The sequence below is a fragment of the Salmo salar genome, chromosome ssa05 (genome assembly GCF_905237065.1).
Source record: "Salmo salar chromosome ssa05, Ssal_v3.1, whole genome shotgun sequence".
NCBI classification, from domain to species: Eukaryota; Metazoa; Chordata; class Actinopteri; order Salmoniformes; family Salmonidae; genus Salmo; species Salmo salar.
The window spans coordinates 725,204-745,090 of record NC_059446.1 but is presented as its reverse complement, the minus strand read 5'-3'; the positions used below and the strand labels follow the sequence as shown (position 1 = coordinate 745,090).

Below are 19,887 nucleotides of genomic sequence, written 5' to 3'. Positions count from 1 at the left end.
CACTACTGTCTGATACATTACAGACCACCCAGCCCACTACTGTCAAACACATTACAGACCACCCAGACCACTACAGTCTAACACATTACAGACCACCCAGCCCACTACTGTCTGATACATTACAGACCACCCAGCCCACTACTGTCTGATACATTACAGATCACCCAGCCCACTACTGTCTGATACATTACAGACCACCCAGCCCACTACTGTCTGACACATTACAGACCACCCAGCCCACTACTGTCTGATACATTACAGACCACCCAGCCCACTACTGTCTGATACATTACAGACCACCCAGCCCACTACTGTCTGATACATTACAGACCACCCAGCCCACTACTGTCTAACACATTACAGACCACCCAGCCCACTACTGTCTGACACATTACAGACCACCCAGCCCACTACTGTCTGACACATTACAGACCACCCAGCCCACTACTGTCTAACACATTACAGACCACCCAGCCCACTACTGTCTAACACATTACAGACCACCCAGCCCACTACTGTCTGATACATTACAGACCACCCAGCCCACTACTTTCTGATACATTACAGACCACCCAGCCCACTACTATCTAACACATTACAGACCACCCAGCCCACTACTGTCTGACACATTACAGACCACCCAGCCCACTACTGTCTGATACATTACAGACCACCCAGCCCACTACTGTCTGATACATTACAGACCACCCAGCCCACTACTGTCTGATGTTACAGACCACCCAGCCCACTACTGTCTAACACATTACAGACCACCCAGCCCACTACTGTCTAACACATTACAGACCACCCAGCCCACTACTTACTGATACATTACAGACCACCCAGCCCACTACTGTCTGATACATTACAGACCACCCAGCCCACTACTGTCTGATACATTACAGACCACCCAGCCCACTACTGTCTGATACATTACAGACCAACCAGCCCACTACTGTCTGATACATTACAGACCACCCAGCCCACTACTGTCAAACACATTACAGCCCACCCACCCCACTACTGTCTGATACATTACAGACCACCCAGCCCACTACTGTCTGATGTTACAGACCACCCAGCCCACTACTGTATAACACATTACAGACCACCCAGCCCACTACTGTCTGATACATTAAAGACCACCCAGCCCACTACTGTCTGATACATTACAGACCACCCAGCCCACTACTGTCTAACACATTACAGACCACCCAGCCCAATACTGTCTGATACATTACAGACCACCCAGCCCACTACTATCTAACACATTACAGACCACCCAGCCCACTACTGTCTGACACATTACAGACCACCCAGCCCACTACTGTCTGATACATTACAGACCACCCAGCCCACTACTGTCTGATACATTACAGACCACCCAGCCCACTACTGTCTGATGTTACAGACCACCCAGCCCACTACTGTCTAACACATTACAGACCACCCAGCCCACTACTGTCTGATACATTACAGACCACCCAGCCCACTACTGTCTGATACATTACAGACCACCCAGCCCACTACTGTCTGATACATTACAGACCACCCAGCCCACTACTGTCTAACACATTACAGACCACCCAGCCCACTACTGTCTGATACATTACAGACCACCCAGCCCACTACTGTCTAACACATTACAGACCACCCAGCCCACTACTGTCTGATACATTACAGACCACCCAGCCCACTACTGTCTGATACATTACAGACCACCCAGCCCACTACTGTCTGATACATTACAGACCACGCAGCCCACTACTGTCTAACACATTACAGACCACCCAGCCCACTACTGTCTGATACATTACAGACCACCCAGCCCACTACTGTCTGATACATTACAGACCACCCAGCCCACTACTGTCTGATACATTACAGACCACCCAGCCCACTACTGTCTGATGCATTACAGACCACCCAGCCCACTACTGTCTAACACATTACAGACCACCCAGCCCACTACTGTCTGATACATTACAGACCACCCAGCCCACTACTGTCTGATACATTACAGACCACCCAGCCCACTACTGTCTAACACATTACAGACCACCCAGCCCACTACTGTCTGATACATTACAGACCACCCAGCCCACTACTGTCTAACACATTACAGACCACCCAGCCCACTACTGTCTGACACATTACAGACCACCCAGCCCACTACTGTCTGATACATTACAGACCACCCAGCCCACTACTGTCTGATACGTTACAGACCACCCAGCCCACTACTGTCTAACACATTACAGACCACCCAGCCCACTACTGTCTGATACATTACAGACCACCCAGCCCACTACTGTCTGATACATTACAGACCACCCAGCCCACTACTGTCTGATACATTACAGACCACCCAGCCCACTACTGTCTGATACATTACAGACCACCCAGCCCACTACTGTCTGATACATTACAGACCACCCAGCCCACTACTGTCTAACACATTACAGACCACCCAGCCCACTACTGTCTGATACATTACAGACCACCCAGCCCACTACTGTCTGATGTTACAGACCACCCAGCCCACTACTGTCAAACACATTACAGACCACCCAGACCACTACAGTCTAACACATTACAGACCACCCAGCCCACTACTGTCTGATACATTACAGACCACCCAGCCCACTACTGTCTGATACATTACAGATCACCCAGCCCACTACTGTCTGATACATTACAGACCACCCAGCCCACTACTGTCTGACACATTACAGACCACCCAGCCCACTACTGTCTGATACATTACAGACCACCCAGCCCACTACTGTCTGATACATTACAGACCACCCAGCCCACTACTGTCTGATACATTACAGACCACCCAGCCCACTACTGTCTAACACATTACAGACCACCCAGCCCACTACTGTCTGACACATTACAGACCACCCAGCCCACTACTGTCTGATACATTACAGACCACCCAGCCCACTACTGTCTGACACATTACAGACCACCCAGCCCACTACTGTCTGACACATTACAGACCACCCAGCCCACTACTGTCTGATACATTACAGACCACCCAGCCCACTACTGTCTGATACATTACAGACCACCCAGCCCACTACTGTCTGATACATTACAGACCACCCAGCCCACTACTGTCTGATACATTACAGACCACCCAGCCCACTACTGTCTGATACATTACAGACCACCCAGCCCACTACTGTCTAACACATTACAGACCACCCAGCCCACTACTGTCTGATACATTACAGACCACCCAGCCCACTACTGTCTGATCGTTACAGACCACCCAGCCCACTACTGTCAAACACATTACAGACCACCCAGACCACTACAGTCTAACACATTACAGACCACCCAGCCCACTACTGTCTGATACATTACAGACCACCCAGCCCACTACTGTCTGATACATTACAGACCACCCAGCCCACTACTGTCTGATACATTACAGACCACCCAGCCCACTACTGTCTGACACATTACAGACCACCCAGCCCACTACTGTCTGATACATTACAGACCACCCAGCCCACTACTGTCTGATACATTACAGACCACCCAGCCCACTACTGTCTGATACATTACAGACCACCCAGCCCACTACTGTCTAACACATTACAGACCACCCAGCCCACTACTGTCTGACACATTACAGACCACCCAGCCCACTACTGTCTGATACATTACAGACCACCCAGCCCACTACTGTCTGACACATTACAGACCACCCAGCCCACTACTGTCTGACACATTACAGACCACCCAGCCCACTACTGTCTGATACATTACAGACCACCCAGCCCACTACTGTCTGACACATTACAGACCACCCAGCCCACTACTGTCTGATACATTACAGACCACCCAGCCCACTACTGTCTGATACATTACAGACCACCCAGACCACTACTGTCTCTTTACATAATCTAAATGATGTTAAATGTTGCCATCATGTAAATTAAATCAAATCTTATTGGTCACATACATGTGATCAGCAGATGTTATTGGTCACATGCACGTGGTTAGCAGATGTTATTGTGGGTGTAGTGAAATGCTTGTGCTTCTAGCTCCGACAGTGCAGTAATATCTAACAAGTAACACATCATATACCCAATACACACACATCTAAGTAGGAATGAATTAAGACTTTATACATATGGACAAGCAATGTCAGAGCAGAATGGACTAAGATACAGTAGAATAGTATAGAAAACAGTATATACATATGAGATGAGTAATGCAAGATCTGTAAAGATATGAAGCCAGCGGTAGTGAGCCTTAACAAGCAGCCGTAACGAGAACTTCTGTAGCAGGCTGACGTCAAGTCTTCCCTGTGGCTCAGTTGGTAGAGCATGGTGTTTGCAATGCCAGGGTTGTGGGTTCGATTCCCACTGGGGGCCAGTACCAAAAAAAAATTAAAAATAAATGCATGAAACGAAATGTATGTATTCACTACTGTAAGTCGCTCTGGATAAGAGCGTCTGCTAAATGACTAAAATGTAAATGTAAAAAAGTTATTTGAAGTGACGATTAATTGGTTTGATCTCATAGACAGTACATATCTAACCCAGGACCCTAACTACCCACCTACAATACATATCTCTAACATAAGACCCTAACTACCCATAACCAGACCCCTAACTATAACTCTAACATATAACCAAGACCCTAACTACCTATAACCCATAACCAAGACAATAACTACCTCTAACCCATAACCAAGACCCTTACTAACCCATAACCAAGACCCTAACTACCCATAACCAGACCCCTAACTATAACTATATCTCTAACATCTAACCCATAACCAAGACCCTTACTAACCCATAACCAAGACCCTAACTACCTAAACCCATAACCAGGACCTTTACTAACCCATAACCAAGACCATAACTACCTCTAACCCATAACCAAGACCATAACTACCTCTAACCCATAACCAAGACCCTAACTACCTCTAACCCATAACCAAGACCCTTACTAACCCATAACCAAGACCATAACTACCTCTAACCCATAACCAAGACCATAACTACCTCTAACCCATAACCAAGACAATAACTACCTCTAACCCATAACTACCACTAACCCATAACCAGACCCCTAACTACCACTAACCCATAACCAAGACCATAACTACCTCTAACCCATAACCAGACCCCTAACTACCACTAACCCATAACCAGACCCCTAACTACCTCTAACCAGTAACCAATACCCTTGCTAACCCAAACCCATAAGCATAACCCTAACTAATCCACTACCCTAACTAACCCTAATCCTACCTTAACCCTGATTCCCTCAACATGACCACAATTTAACCACATGAGGTATCCCAGTTAACAAACTATTTAAAAAGATTGAATGTTGAATGTGTCTGTGTGTGTAATCTCTTGTGCGCACAGGCAATTAACTAGCGTGTGGGAAAGACGGTAAATGATGCTAATCAGATTTTTCAGCATGGTGCTTTTTCGTGCTCCATATGAACTAAAACGTTGTCAGAGTTCTTGAAAACGGTTTAAACATTTCCATTTTGTTTATCTTATATGAATGGATGCATTTGCAATTAGAAACGCTTCGAACCCGTTGTTATAAAAGACTTAAAGTGCCTTTCTCCTGGAAGTGTAAAAACTACATTCTATTTGAATCCCCCCCTAAATGCACACAGAATTAGCCAATGAATATAACTTAGAATAGCCCTATACATGGTACGCCATTGAGCATAGGAAATGCGCTTTACAAATTAAATAACTATTATTATTATTATTATTATTATTATTATTATTGAATCGGCTGTAAAAAGCAACCATGGACATTATACTGTATTAATCTGTTGCGCCAGGCTTTGTGTGGTAATATACTATATAAACTATGCTTACTGTAAATACTGCAATAGTCATTATATTCCATGTTTCTCTGCATGCAGCATTCTGATGTCTTTCCATCCATCCGTCATCAGTCACATGCCACTCAAACTCAGGCCATCCAGACAATACTGTAGTAGGCTATCCTTCTGCCCTGTAGGCGACTGTATAGGCATACTGTAAATACTTTACTGTAAGTGTCCAAATATCCTATCGTGTTTCCAACTCCATGCTAACTTTTCGGAAATTGATATTTTCTTCTTTACCCCTTCAGTCAACATATAAAAACATTTAATTACCTTCCAAAGTGCATCAATAATTGTTCACTCAAGTCAGAGCCTATTCTGTTATTCTCAAACTTTTAGATGTTTTCATCGGTAAAAGAGATGGATAAACAAATAATTGTTCCATTCTTTAATCATTAATGGCATTGAGGTATTTGTCAATTCAATTCAACGAAAAAGTGAAATGTGTTTTTAATAAGGAGTGACGGCGTTGATCGTGTGATTCCTGACGTGTTCCGTATTCCAGAGCGCTCGACAGGAAAGCCGTGCGTCATCATCACTTCTAATTCTAATTAAATCATCTAATCATATCAAATCAAACTCTGATTCCAGAAGTTGATGGGATCCACTATAAAGACGCAGAGTTCCGTTAGAATCTCACCTTGTCGCTGGGATGATACCGAGTTGTGGTGGAGTATTTTAGTATTATTATTATTCCAATAAAATAGTCCAGTAAGGATAGAATATAATAAACGTTAAATATGTCCGTTAAATCTGTCAGTCTTCAGTCAAATCAACAAAACTGTGTCGGTTTCAATTAACTGACCTCGTGCTCTCTGGCTCACAACATCTCTATGGTCTCTCTCTCTCTCTATTTCACAACGGGCTGATGCGCTCTGGCGCAGAGGGGAGACAGCGCAGGGTTTTTATAGCCGTGTTCACGGACTGAGAACTATACTGGGACAACCAATCAGAGGCTAGGACAGATCCGACGGATCTCTGAGTCCAACTTTTATTTTACTGAGAACAGCTTTATCTTCTCCTGGTAGTGAAATAGCCTAAGCTATGCCATATAAATTAATTAAAACAAAATCAGGAGAGAGGATGTCACGTCCTGACCATAGAAGATGTTATTTTCTATGGTAGAGTAGGTCAGGACGTGAAACAGGTTTTTTCTCTCTATGTTTTCTATTTCTATGTTGTCAGGTTCTAGTTTTGTATTTCTATGTTGGGGTTTTGTTTGGGATGATCTCCAATTAGAGGCAGCTGGTCCTCGTTGTCTCTAATTGGAGATCGTACTTAAGTAGGGTTTTTTTTTTTTCTCCACCTGGGTTTTTGGGAGATTGTTTCTGAGTTAGTGTATGTTTCTACCCTGTGTCACGGTTTGTTGTTTTTGTTCGTTCAGTTTATTGTTTATGTATTGCAAAGTTTCACAGTGAAAATAAAATGTGGAACGACACACACGCTGCACTTTGTTCCGTTCCTTCCTACGACGACCGTGACAGAGGAGCGCAGGTTATAGCCCAACTGTCACGACTTCCGCCGCAGCTGGTGCCTCTCCTTGTTCGGTTGGCGTTCGGCGGTCGACGTCACCGGTTTTCTAGCCACCACCGATCCACTTTCCATTTGTTTTGTCTTCATTGTACACACCTGGTTACCATTCCCATAATTATGTTCCTTATTTAACCCTCTGGTTCCCCCCCATGTTATTTTGCGTGTTTATTCGTTGTAAGTGTGTCTGTATTTATGAGCTTGATTATTTTCCTTCTTGGAATATTAGTTACGTGAATGACTCATCTCTGTGTCCTGCGCCTGACTCCGCCTTACCTGCTACACCTAGACGCCTTACACCAATGATAATAATCTGTACATGTAGATCAACCAAACGTAATGGCCGTTCATTTGGTTAATAATGCCAGCTGGCACAGATGGAGAAGTGCTGCTGTGTAGAACCCTAGCCAACCTTACCCCTATCCCTACTGTACACAAAAGACTGGTTACCTCTCCATAGGGTTCCAGCCATCTGTCTTCATAATGATATCTAAGTGATGGATGGATAACCGCTCTTTGGCACCACCAGTAATAGTAGTAACATCCCAAACCGCACCCTTTTCCCCACAGGTCCTGGTCTGAAGTAGTGCACCGTAAAGGGAATTGATTATCATTTGTGATGCAGCTGTAGTGTTTGTTGGCATGACGATACAGACCCACAGCATCACTGGAGAAGACTACTGAAGAATGTCCATTGAATTTATTTCTAAACCTATAGAGTTCATACTTACGAACATTAGAAAAAGTTTACATTTAAGTTTAAACTTTCTCTGTCTCAAAATGCGCATTCAGCCAATTCAAATCATTGACGTAGTTGCAAGTGATAAAACGCTCATGTTACCCGTTTCTTTTACATAACCTGCCACATTTAGCCATATGCTAACCTGCCACATTTAGCCATATGCTAACCTGCCACATTTAGCCATATGCTAACCTGCCACATTTAGCCATATGCTAACCTGAGCAGGTGGCCAACCGACGGCATTTCTTAAAATATGTCAACTTGGCCACCAGAGGGGTATTTTAAACCTCAAAATGCAAGGTTTACTTTTGTTCCACCTGGTCTGTCTCAAGTGTAGAGTGACACTATTGCATGATGTATCTTTGACTAGGCTACTGGCTACTAACGTTAGACAAAATGAGTGAGAAAGTTACCCCAAGACATGCTAACCTCTGACCATTACAATAACAGGGGAGGTTAGCATTTTATATCATACCCCCAAGACATGCTAACCTCTGACCATTACAATAACAGGGGAGGTTAGCATTTTATATCATACCCCCAAGACATGCTAACCTCTCACCATTACAATAACAGGGGAGGTTAGCATTTTATATCATACCCCCAAGACATGCTAACCTCTCACCACTACAATAACAGGAGAGGTTAGCATTTTATATCATACCCCCAAGACATGCTAACCTCTCACCACTACAATAACAGGAGAGGTTAGCATTTTATATCATACCCCCAAGACATGCTAACCTCTCACCATTACAATAACAGGGGAGGTTAGCATACCTCCAAGACATGCTAACCTCTCACCATTACAATAACAGGGGAGGTTAGCATTTTATATCATACCCCCAAGACATGCTAACCTCTCACCATGTCAATAACAGGGGAGATTAGCATTTTATATCATACCCCCAAGACATGCTAACCTCTCACCATTACAATAACAGGGGAGGTTAGCATTTTATATCATACCCCCAAGACATTCTAACCTCTCACCATTACAATAACAGGGGAGGTTAGCATTTTATATCATAACCCCAAGACATGCTAACCTCTCACCATTACAATAACAGGGGAGGTTAGCATTTTATATCATAACCCCCAAGACATGCTAACCTCTGACCATTACAATAACAGGGGAGGTTAGCATTTTATATCATAACCCCAAGACATGCTAACCTCTCACCATTACAATAACAGGGGAGGTTAGCATTTTATATCATACCCCCAAGACATGCTAACCTCTCACCATTACAATAACAGGGGGAGGTTAGCATTTTATATCATACCCCCAAGACATGCTAACCTCTCACCACTACAATAACAGGAGAGGTTAGCATTTTATATCATACCCCCAAGACATGCTAACCTCTCACCATTACAACAACAGGAGAGGTTAGCATTTTATATCATACCCCCAAGACATGCTAACCTCTCACCATTACAATAACAGGGGAGGTTAGCATACCTCCAAGACATGCTAACCTCTCACCATTACAATAACAGGGGAGGTTAGCATTTTATATCATAACCCCAAGACATGCTAACCTCTCACCATGTCAATAACAGGGGAGATTAGCATTTTATATCATACCCCCAAGACATGCTAACCTCTCACCATTACAATAACAGGGGAGGTTAGCATTTTATATCATACCCCCAAGACATTCTAACCTCTCACCATTACAATAACAGGGGAGGTTAGCATTTTATATCATACCCCCAAGACATTCTAACCTCTCACCATTACAATAACAGGGGAGGTTAGCATTTTATATCATAACCCCAAGACATGCTAACCTCTCACCATTACAATAACAGGGGAGGTTAGCATTTTATATCATACCCCCAAGACATGCTAACCTCTCACCACTACAATAACAGGAGAGGTTAGCATTTTATATCATACCCCCAAGACATGCTAACCTCTCACCATTACAATAACAGGGGAGGTTAGCATGCCTCCAAGACATGCTAACCTCTCACCATGTCAATAACAGGGGAGATTAGCATTTTATATCATACCCCCAAGACATGCTAACCTCTCACCATTACAATAACAGGGAGGTTAGCATTTTATATCATACCCCAAGACATTCTAACCTCTCACCATTACAATAACAGGGGAGGTTAGCATTTTATATCATACCCCCAAGACATTCTAACCTCTCACCATTACAATAACAGGGAGGTTAGCATTTTATATCATAACCCCAAGACATGCTAACCTCTCACCATTACAATAACAGGGGAGGTTAGCATTTTATATCATACCCCCAAGACATGCTAACCTCTCACCATTACAATAACAGGGGAGGTTAGCATTTTATATCATACCCCCAAGACATTCTAACCTCTCACCATTACAATAACAGGGGAGGTTAGCATTTTATATCATACCCCCAAGACATTCTAACCTCTCACCATTATAATAACAGGTGAGGTTAGCATTTTATATCATAACCCCAAGACATGCTAACCTCTGACCATTACAATAACAGGGGAGGTTAGCATTTTATATCATACCCCCAAGACATGCTAACCTCTGACCATTACAATAACAGGGGAGGTTAGCATTTTATATCATAACCCCAAGACATGCTAACCTCTCACCATTACAATAACAGGGGAGCTTAGCATTTTATATCATACCCCCAAGACATGCTAACCTCTCACCATTACAATAACAGGAGAGGTTAGCATTTTATATCATACCCCCAAGACATGCTAACCTCTCACCACTACAATAACAGGAGAGGTTAGCATTTTATATCATACCCCCAAGACATGCTAACCTCTCACCATTACAATAACAGGGGAGGTTAGCATACCTCCAAGACATGCTAACCTCTCACCATTACAATAACAGGGGAGGTTAGCATTTTATATCATAACCCCAAGACATGCTAACCTCTCACCATGTCAATAACAGGGGAGATTAGCATTTTATATCATACCCCCAAGACATGCTAACCTCTCACCATTACAATAACAGGGAGGTTAGCATTTTATATCATACCCCCAAGACATTCTAACCTCTCACCATTACAATAACAGGGGAGGTTAGCATTTTATATCATACCCCCAAGACATTCTAACCTCTCACCATTACAATAACAGGGGAGGTTAGCATTTTATATCATAACCCCAAGACATGCTATCCTCTCACCATTACAATAACAGGGGAGGTTAGCATTTTATATCATACCCCCAAGACATGCTAACCTCTCACCATTACAATAACAGGGGAGGTTAGCATTTTATATCATACCCCCAAGACATGCTAACCTCTCACCATTACAATAACAGGGGAGGTTAGCATGCCTCCAAGACATGCTAACCTCTCACCATGTCAATAACAGGGGAGATTAGCATTTTATATCATACCCCCAAGACATGCTAACCTCTCACCATTACAATAACAGGGAGGTTAGCATTTTATATCATACCCCCAAGACATGCTAACCTCTCACCATTACAATAACAGGGGAGGTTAGCATTTTATATCATACCCCCAAGACATTCTAACCTCTCACCATTACAATAACAGGGGAGGTTAGCATTTTATATCATAACCCCAAGACATGCTAACCTCTCACCATTACAATAACAGGGGAGGTTAGCATTTTATATCATACCCCCAAGACATGCTAACCTCTCACCATTACAATAACAGGGGAGGTTAGCATTTTATATCATACCCCCAAGACATTCTAACCTCTCACCATTACAATAACAGGGGAGGTTAGCATTTTATATCATACCCCCAAGACATGCTAACCTCTCACCATTACAATAACAGGGGAGGTTAGCATTTTATATCATACCCCCAAGACATGCTAACCTCTCACCACTACAATAACAGGAGAGGTTAGCATTTTATATCATACCCCCAAGACATGCTAACCTCTCACCATTACAATAACAGGAGAGGTTAGCATTTTATATCATACCCCCAAGACATGCTAACCTCTCACCATTACAATAACAGGGGAGGTTAGCATACCTCCAAGACATGCTAACCTCTCACCATTACAATAACAGGGGAGGTTAGCATTTTATATCATACCCCCAAGACATGCTAACCTCTCACCACTACAATAACAGGAGAGGTTAGCATTTTATATCATACCCCAAGACATGCTAACCTCTCACCATTACAATAACAGGGGAGGTTAGCATGCCTCCAAGACATGCTAACCTCTCACCATTACAATGACAGGGGAGGTTAGCATTTTATATCATAACCCCAAGACATGCTAACCTCTCACCATGTCAATAACAGGGGAGATTAGCATTTTATATCGTACCCCCAAGACATGCTAACCTCTCACCATTACAATAACAGGGAGGTTAGCATTTTATATCATACCCCCAAGACATTCTAACCTCTCACCATTACAATAACAGGGGAGGTTAGCATTTTATATCATACCCCCAAGACATTCTAACCTCTCACCATTACAATAACAGGGGAGGTTAGCATTTTATATCATAACCCCAAGACATGCTAACCTCTCACCATTACAATAACAGGGGAGGTTAGCATTTTATATCATACCCCCAAGACATGCTAACCTCTCACCATTACAATAACAGGGGAGGTTAGCATACCTCCAAGACATGCTAACCTCTCACCATTACAATAACAGGGGAGGTTAGCATTTTATATCATACCCCCAAGACATGCTAACCTCTCACCATTACAATAACAGGGGAGGTTAGCATTTTATATCATACCCCCAAGACATGCTAACCTCTCACCATTACAATAACAGGGGAGGTTAGCATTTTATATCATACCCCCAAGACATGCTAACCTCTCACCATTACAATAACAGGGGAGGTTAGCATTTTATATCATACCCCCAAGACATGCTAACCTCTCACCATTACAATAACAGGGGAGGTTAGCATTTTATATCATACCCCCAAGACATGCTAACCTCTCACCATTTGTCACGGGTGTCGTCGGTAGAAATGGACCAAAACGCAGCAGGTAAGTGCAGGCTCATCTTGACGTTTATTTATTTTCAAAATGAATACCAAAATAACAAACCACTAGAACGAACGAACGAACGAACAACAACAAACAACAACAACAACAACAACAACAACAACAACAACAACAACAACAACAACAACAACAACAACAACAACAACAACAACAAACAGTCTGGCAAAGCATAAGGCTCAACACAGAACAATCACCCACCAATAACAAACAAACACACCCTTATATATGGGACTCTCAATCAAAGGCAGATAGACAACACCTGCCTTCAACTGAGAGTCCCAACCCCAATTAACCAAACATAGAAACAGACATACTAGACTAAACATAGAATACCTGAAAACCAAACAGTGCCCAAAAATACTTAAACCAAATGCCCCTTCAACAAAACACACCACCCCGAACCACATAAAACGAATACCCTCTGCCACGTCCTGACCAAACTACAATACTAATTAACCTTTATACTGGCCAGGACGTGACAGTACCCCCCCCTTAAAGGTGCTAACCCCGGAAGCACCTTAAAAAAAAAAAAAAAAAATTACCCCAAACAACAGAACCAAAATTCCCCCTACTAAAGGGAGGGAAGGGAGGGTGGCTGCCGTCAACGACGGCACTGTGCTACACCCCCCCTCCCCAACCCACCTATATCTGGAGGTGGTTCGGGTTCTGGACGTTCCAGGCTGTCGGGCCACTCTGGCATCACCGGGGGGCAGTCGGGGCAGTCTGGCAGTTCGGGACAGTCTGGGCAGTCCGGCAGTTCAGGGCAGTCTGGGCAGTCCGGCGACTGTTCGGGACAGTCTGGGCAGCTCTGGCCACTCTGGCAGTTCAGGGCAGTCTGGCCACTCCGGCAGTTCAGGGCAGTCTGGCGACTCCGGCAGTTCAGGGCAGCTCTGGCCACTCCGGCAGTTCGGCGCAGCTCCGGCCACTCGGCAGTTCAGCGGGCAGCTCTGGCCACTGCGGCAGTTCGGCGCAGTCTGGCCACTCCGACGACTGTTGACTGGCGGGCAGCTCCGACGACTGTTGACTGGCGGGCAGCTCCGACGACTGTTGACTGGCGGGCAGCTCCGACGACTGTTGACTGGCGGGCAGCTCCGACGACTGTTGACTGGCGGGCAGCTCCGACGACTGTTGACTCGCGGGCAGCTCCGACGACTGTTGACTGGCGGGCAGCTCCGACGACTGTTGACTGGCGGGCAGCTCCAACGACTGTTGACTGGCGGGCAGCTCTGATGACGACTGTTGACTGGCGGGCAGCTCTGATGACGACTGTTGACTGGCGGGCAGCTCTGATGACGACTGTTGACTGGCGGGCAGCTCTGATGATGACTGTTGACTGGCGGGCAGCTCTGATGACGACTGTTGACTGGCGGGCAGCTCTGATGACGACTGTTGACTGGCGGGCAGCTCTGATGACGACTGTTGACTGGCGGGCAGCTCTGATGACGACTGTTGACTGGCGGGCAGCTCTGACGACTGTTGACTGGCGGGCAGCTCTGATGACGACTGTTGACTGGCGGGCAGCTCCGGTGACTGTTGACTGGCGTGGCTGGGTTTACGCACTTGAAGGCTAGTGTGGGGAGCGGGAACAGGACGAGTCGGACTGGGTTGACGCACTTCCGGGTCCGCACGAGAGACAGGAGCTGGAAACCCAGGGCTATGGAGGCGCACAGTCGGTCTAGATCTTACCTCCTGCACAACCCGTCTTGGCTGGATGGAACTAGTAGCCCTGTACGAGCGGGGTGCTGGTACAGGGCAGACTGGGCTGTGCAGGGGCCTGATGGTAGCCGTGCGTAGAGCGGGAGTTGGGTAGCCTGGTCCTCGGAGGCGTACCGGCGACCAGATGCGCTGCGGAGGCATCCTCCTACCAGGCTGGATGCCCGCTCTAGCACGGCACCTGCGAGGGGCTGGAACAACACGCACCGGACTGTGCGTGCGTATGGGTGAGATAGTGCGCTCCTCAGCGAAACATGGCGCTCTCCACCCCATACGCTCCTCCATATAACCACGGGTAGCTGGCTTCCGGCTCTTCCTATGCCTAGCCAAACTACCCGTGTGCCCCCCCAAAGAAAAATCTTGGGGGTGCCTCTCGTGCTTCACCCTCAGCGCGTCCATGGCCTCGTACCTCCGCCTCTCTGCCTTGGCTGCCTCAATTTCCCACTGCGGGCAGCGATAATCCCCAGCCTGGTGCCAAGGTCCGGCCCCGTCCAGCACTTCCTCCCAGGTCCACTTCTCCCGCCAGTCCAACTCGAAATTCCTCTGCTCCTTCCTCTGCTGCTTGGTCCTGAAATGGTTTCAAAATGTCATTGTCCCAATACTTTTGGAGCTCACTGTATGTAAGGACAATCATCAAGGGGCTATGCGTTTTATGGAAATGAATGTACCAATTGGAAGGCGTGTACCACAATGCATCTTTCTTTTTCCAGAAGATGCAGGTCCTCATTAGCCTGTTAAATGTAACCTAAATAGACATAACCAACATAAATGATATATTATGAGAGGGCAATAAACAAAACCTAGGAATGTTTATACTGCCAGAAACATTTCAATCTCAGATTTTTGGCAAAAATAATTATAAATTGCTGAGATGTAGTCACCTTTGAGGACACAAACTCAAGTACACTGTACAAATATGGTACAAATATGAAAATTCATGTTTTTTTTCTTCATATTCAACAAAAGTGGGGGAATAGAGGCTTGAAATTATTGAAATGCTTTCTAAATATATTAACATTCAAATTATAAACGACTTACTATATACTTACTATAAGATTTGAAATTAAATCAAACGTTATTGGTCCATACACATATTTAGCAGATGTTATTGGTCCATATTTAACAGATGTTATTGGTCCATATTTAGCAGATGTTATTGGTCCATATTTAGCAGATGTTATTGGTCCATATTTAGCAGATGTTATTGGTCCATATTTAACAGATGTTATTGGTCCATACACATATTTAGCAGATGTTATTGGTCCATATTTAACAGATGTTATTGGTCCATACACATATTTAACAGATGTTATTGGTCCATACACATATTTAACAGATGTTATTGGTCCATACACATATTTAACAGATGTTATTGGTCCATACACATATTTAACAGATGTTATTGGTCACATATTTAGCAGATGTTATTGGTCCATATTTAACAGATGTTATTGGTCCATACACATATTTAACAGATGTTATTGGTCCATATTTAACAGATGTTATTGGTCCATATTTAACAGATGTTATTGGTCCATATTTAACAGATGTTATTGGTCACATATTTAACAGATGTTATTGGTCCATATTTAACAGATGTTATTGGTCCATATTTAACAGATGTTATTGGTCCATACACATATTTAACAGATGTTATTGGTCCATATTTAACAGATGTTATTGGTCCATATTTAACAGATGTTATTGGTCGCATACACATATTTAACAGATGTTATTGGTCCATATTTAACAGATGTTATTGGTCCATACACATATTTAACAGATGTTATTGGTCCATATTTAGCAGATGTTATTGGTCCATATTTAACAGATGTTATTGGTCCATATTTAACAGCTGTTATTGGTCCATATTTAACAGATGTTATTGGTCCATATTTAACAGATGTTATTGGTCCATACACATATTTAGCAGATGTTATTGGTCCATATTTAACAGATGTTATTGGTGCATATTTAGCAGATGTTATTGGTCCATATTTAACAGATGTTATTGGTCCATATTTAACAGATGTTATTGGTCCATACACATATTTAACAGATGTTATTGTGGGTGTAGTGAAATGCTTGTGTTCCTATCTCAAATAGCGCAGTAATATCTAACAATTCACAGCAATAGACACAAATCTCAAATTAAAATAATGGAATTAAGAAATATATAAATATTAGGACGAGCATTGTTGGAGTGGCATTGACTAAAATACAGTAGATTAGAATACAGTATATACTGTACATATGAAATGAGTAAAGCAGAATGTAAACATTATTAAAGTTACCAGTGTTCCTTATTAAAGTGGCCAGTGACTCCATGTCTATGTTATCGAGGCCAGCTGTGCAGGTTAGCATAGAGCTAAATGTGGTTACTGTCTGTAATGGGAACCGCTTACATGTAGGTGTTGATCACATGCAACTACGTCAATGATTTTAATTAGCTGATGAGCGTTTTTGAGATGGAAGAAAAAGTTTCAACTTGAACTTTTTCCTAATGTTCACAGGTATGGACCCACTGTGTCTCAGCTCTACCTGCAGAGATAAACAGAGGCAAACACTGTAATGACTGCATGTAATTATAGTATCGAATCCACTCTGCAGTATTTGCTCCAAGGAGCGCTCCACCAAAAGAACCATAAACAACGGAACAAATGAACGCATCCCGTGACACACACACACACACACACACAGTGGCACGCGAGCGTCCCTACGGTACTAGTTCTATGACAGGCTACATATAGCCCAACCCCTTGGGGAGAAGACGAGAGTATTTTAAGATCCATCCTGGAGAGGTATCCTTTATCTTCTTTATTATTCTAATTCACATTGTCCCCATTACAGACACGATGAGTGGGAATGTTCCCTCCACTGTTTCCACTGCGTTCTGGATCGAAAGGCCGCTATGATGAAAGGATGAAGCATTTCATTCATATTCATAGGTTGCACCTCTGTCACTCGGTGGCGTCATGCAGTGGATATAAAACCCGCTCTTCACCATAGTGGTACACCAAAAGTTGTGATAATGACCAGTCATTCTGAATGGAGGCTAATGACTGTTTAGTCTAAATTACTCTTTAGTGGCCTGGAAAAATGATGACTTTGCTAAAGTAGGTAAATCGTTGGTAGTAAACTGCTTTGCCATCATTATCATGAGGTCACATTTACTTTAGACAGATGGCAAAGTTGTCATCAGCTAGCAAATTTTTGGAAAAAATAGCTAGCAATGCTAATGTTAGCTAGCTAAAATCCGGCGGTCTCCCCTCAATCTTAGCTAGTTAGCTAATGTTATACTGCATGTAAAGTAAATCTGGCAACATCAAAATTATGACAAAAGGTAACTAGTAATTATTTGCCTCAGACTGAATTGTAATTGTTTTTCCAAGCCACTGTAATGCACTTTTGATTAAATCTTCATGAGCGCTCAATGACAATGCATTTAGTAGAATGCTCAGTCGGGCATCAGTCCTAAAACTAATGTTCAAAAACCCATGAATTTCATAATGATCTGTAACAAGCTGTTATATTACTGGAGAGGATAGTCGCACCAGAAACAGAATGTATATTACTACAGCATCAATACTAGATCCCAACATCTCTCAACAGATTAGTACTGTATATCACTGCAGCATCAATACTAGATCCCAACATCTCTCAACAGATTAGTACTGTACTTAACTAGCCTTAACAGGAAGTCAGATGTTTTGGTTCTAGTCAAGATTCTAGCAGCCGTGTTTAGCACTAACTAAAGTTTATTTAGTGCTTCATCCGGATAGCCGGAAAGTAGAGCATCGCAGTAGCTTTTCTGCATCATTTTTGGACCAAAAAATTCTGATTTTTGCAATGTTACGTAGATGGAAAAAAGCTGTCCTTGAAACAGTCTTGATATGTTCTTCAAAAGAGAGATCAGTGTCCAGAATAACGCCGAGGTCCTTCACAGTTTTATTTGAGACGACTGTACAACCATCCAGATTAATTGTCAGATTCAACAGAAGATCTCTTTGTTTCTTGGGACCTTGAACAAGCATCTCTGTTTTGCCCGAGTTTAAAAGTAGAAAGTTTGCAGCCATCCACTTCCTTATGTCTGAAACACAGGCTTCCAGGGAGGGCAACTTTGGGGCTTTACCATGTTTCATTGAAATGTACAGCTTTGTGTCATATGCATAGCAATGAAAATTAACATTATGTTTCCAAATGATATCACCAACAGGTAAAATATATAGTGAAAACAATAGTGGTCCTAAAATGGAGCCTTGAGGAACACCAAAATGTACAGTTCATTTGTCAGAGGACAAACCATCTACAGAGACAAACTGATATCTTTCCGACAGATATGATCTGAATCAGGCCAGAACTTGTCCGTGTAGACCAATTTGGGTTTCCAATCTCGCCAAAAGAATGATCGATGATATCAAAAGCAGCACTAAGGTCTAGGAGCACGAGGACAGATGCAGAGCCTCGGTCTGACGCCATTAAAAGGTCATTTACCACCTTTACAAGTGCAGTCTCAGTGCTATGATGGGGTCTAAAACCAGACTGAAGCGTTTCGTATACATTGTTTGTCTTGAGGAAGGCAGTGAGTTGCTGTGCAACAGCATTTTGAAATGTTTTTGAGAGGAACGGGGGATTTGATATAGGCCGATAGTTTTTTATATTTTCTAGGTCAAGGTTGGGTTTTTTCAAGAGAGGCTTTATTACTGCCAATTTTAGTGAGTTTGGTACACATCCGGTGGATAGAGAGCCGTTTATTATGTTCAACATAGGAGGCCAAGCACAGGAAGCAGCTCTTTCAATAATTTAGTTGGAATAGGGTCCAGTATGCAGCTTAAAGGTTTAGAGGCCATGATTATTTTCATTAATTTGTCAAGAGATATAGTATTAGAAAACTTGAGTGTCTCCCTTGATCCTAGGTCCTGGCAGAGTTGTGCAGACTCAGGACAACTGAGCTTTGGAGGAATACCCAGATTTAAAGAGGAGTCCGTAATTTGCTTTCTA

General features: G+C 43.5%; 1 protein-coding gene across 1 annotated transcript in view; it reads right to left on the bottom strand.

Annotated features, from left to right (window-relative positions):
• Positions 1-6,755, bottom strand: part of LOC106604082 (endothelin receptor type B) — a 56,719-nt gene extending 49,964 nt beyond the window's left edge. The window contains exon 1 of the mRNA XM_014198465.2: positions 6,528-6,755. The gene's annotated coding sequence lies outside the window, so the exon portion shown is untranslated. The remainder of the gene's footprint in view (positions 1-6,527) is intronic.
• Positions 6,756-19,887: the final 13,132 nt, after the last annotated feature.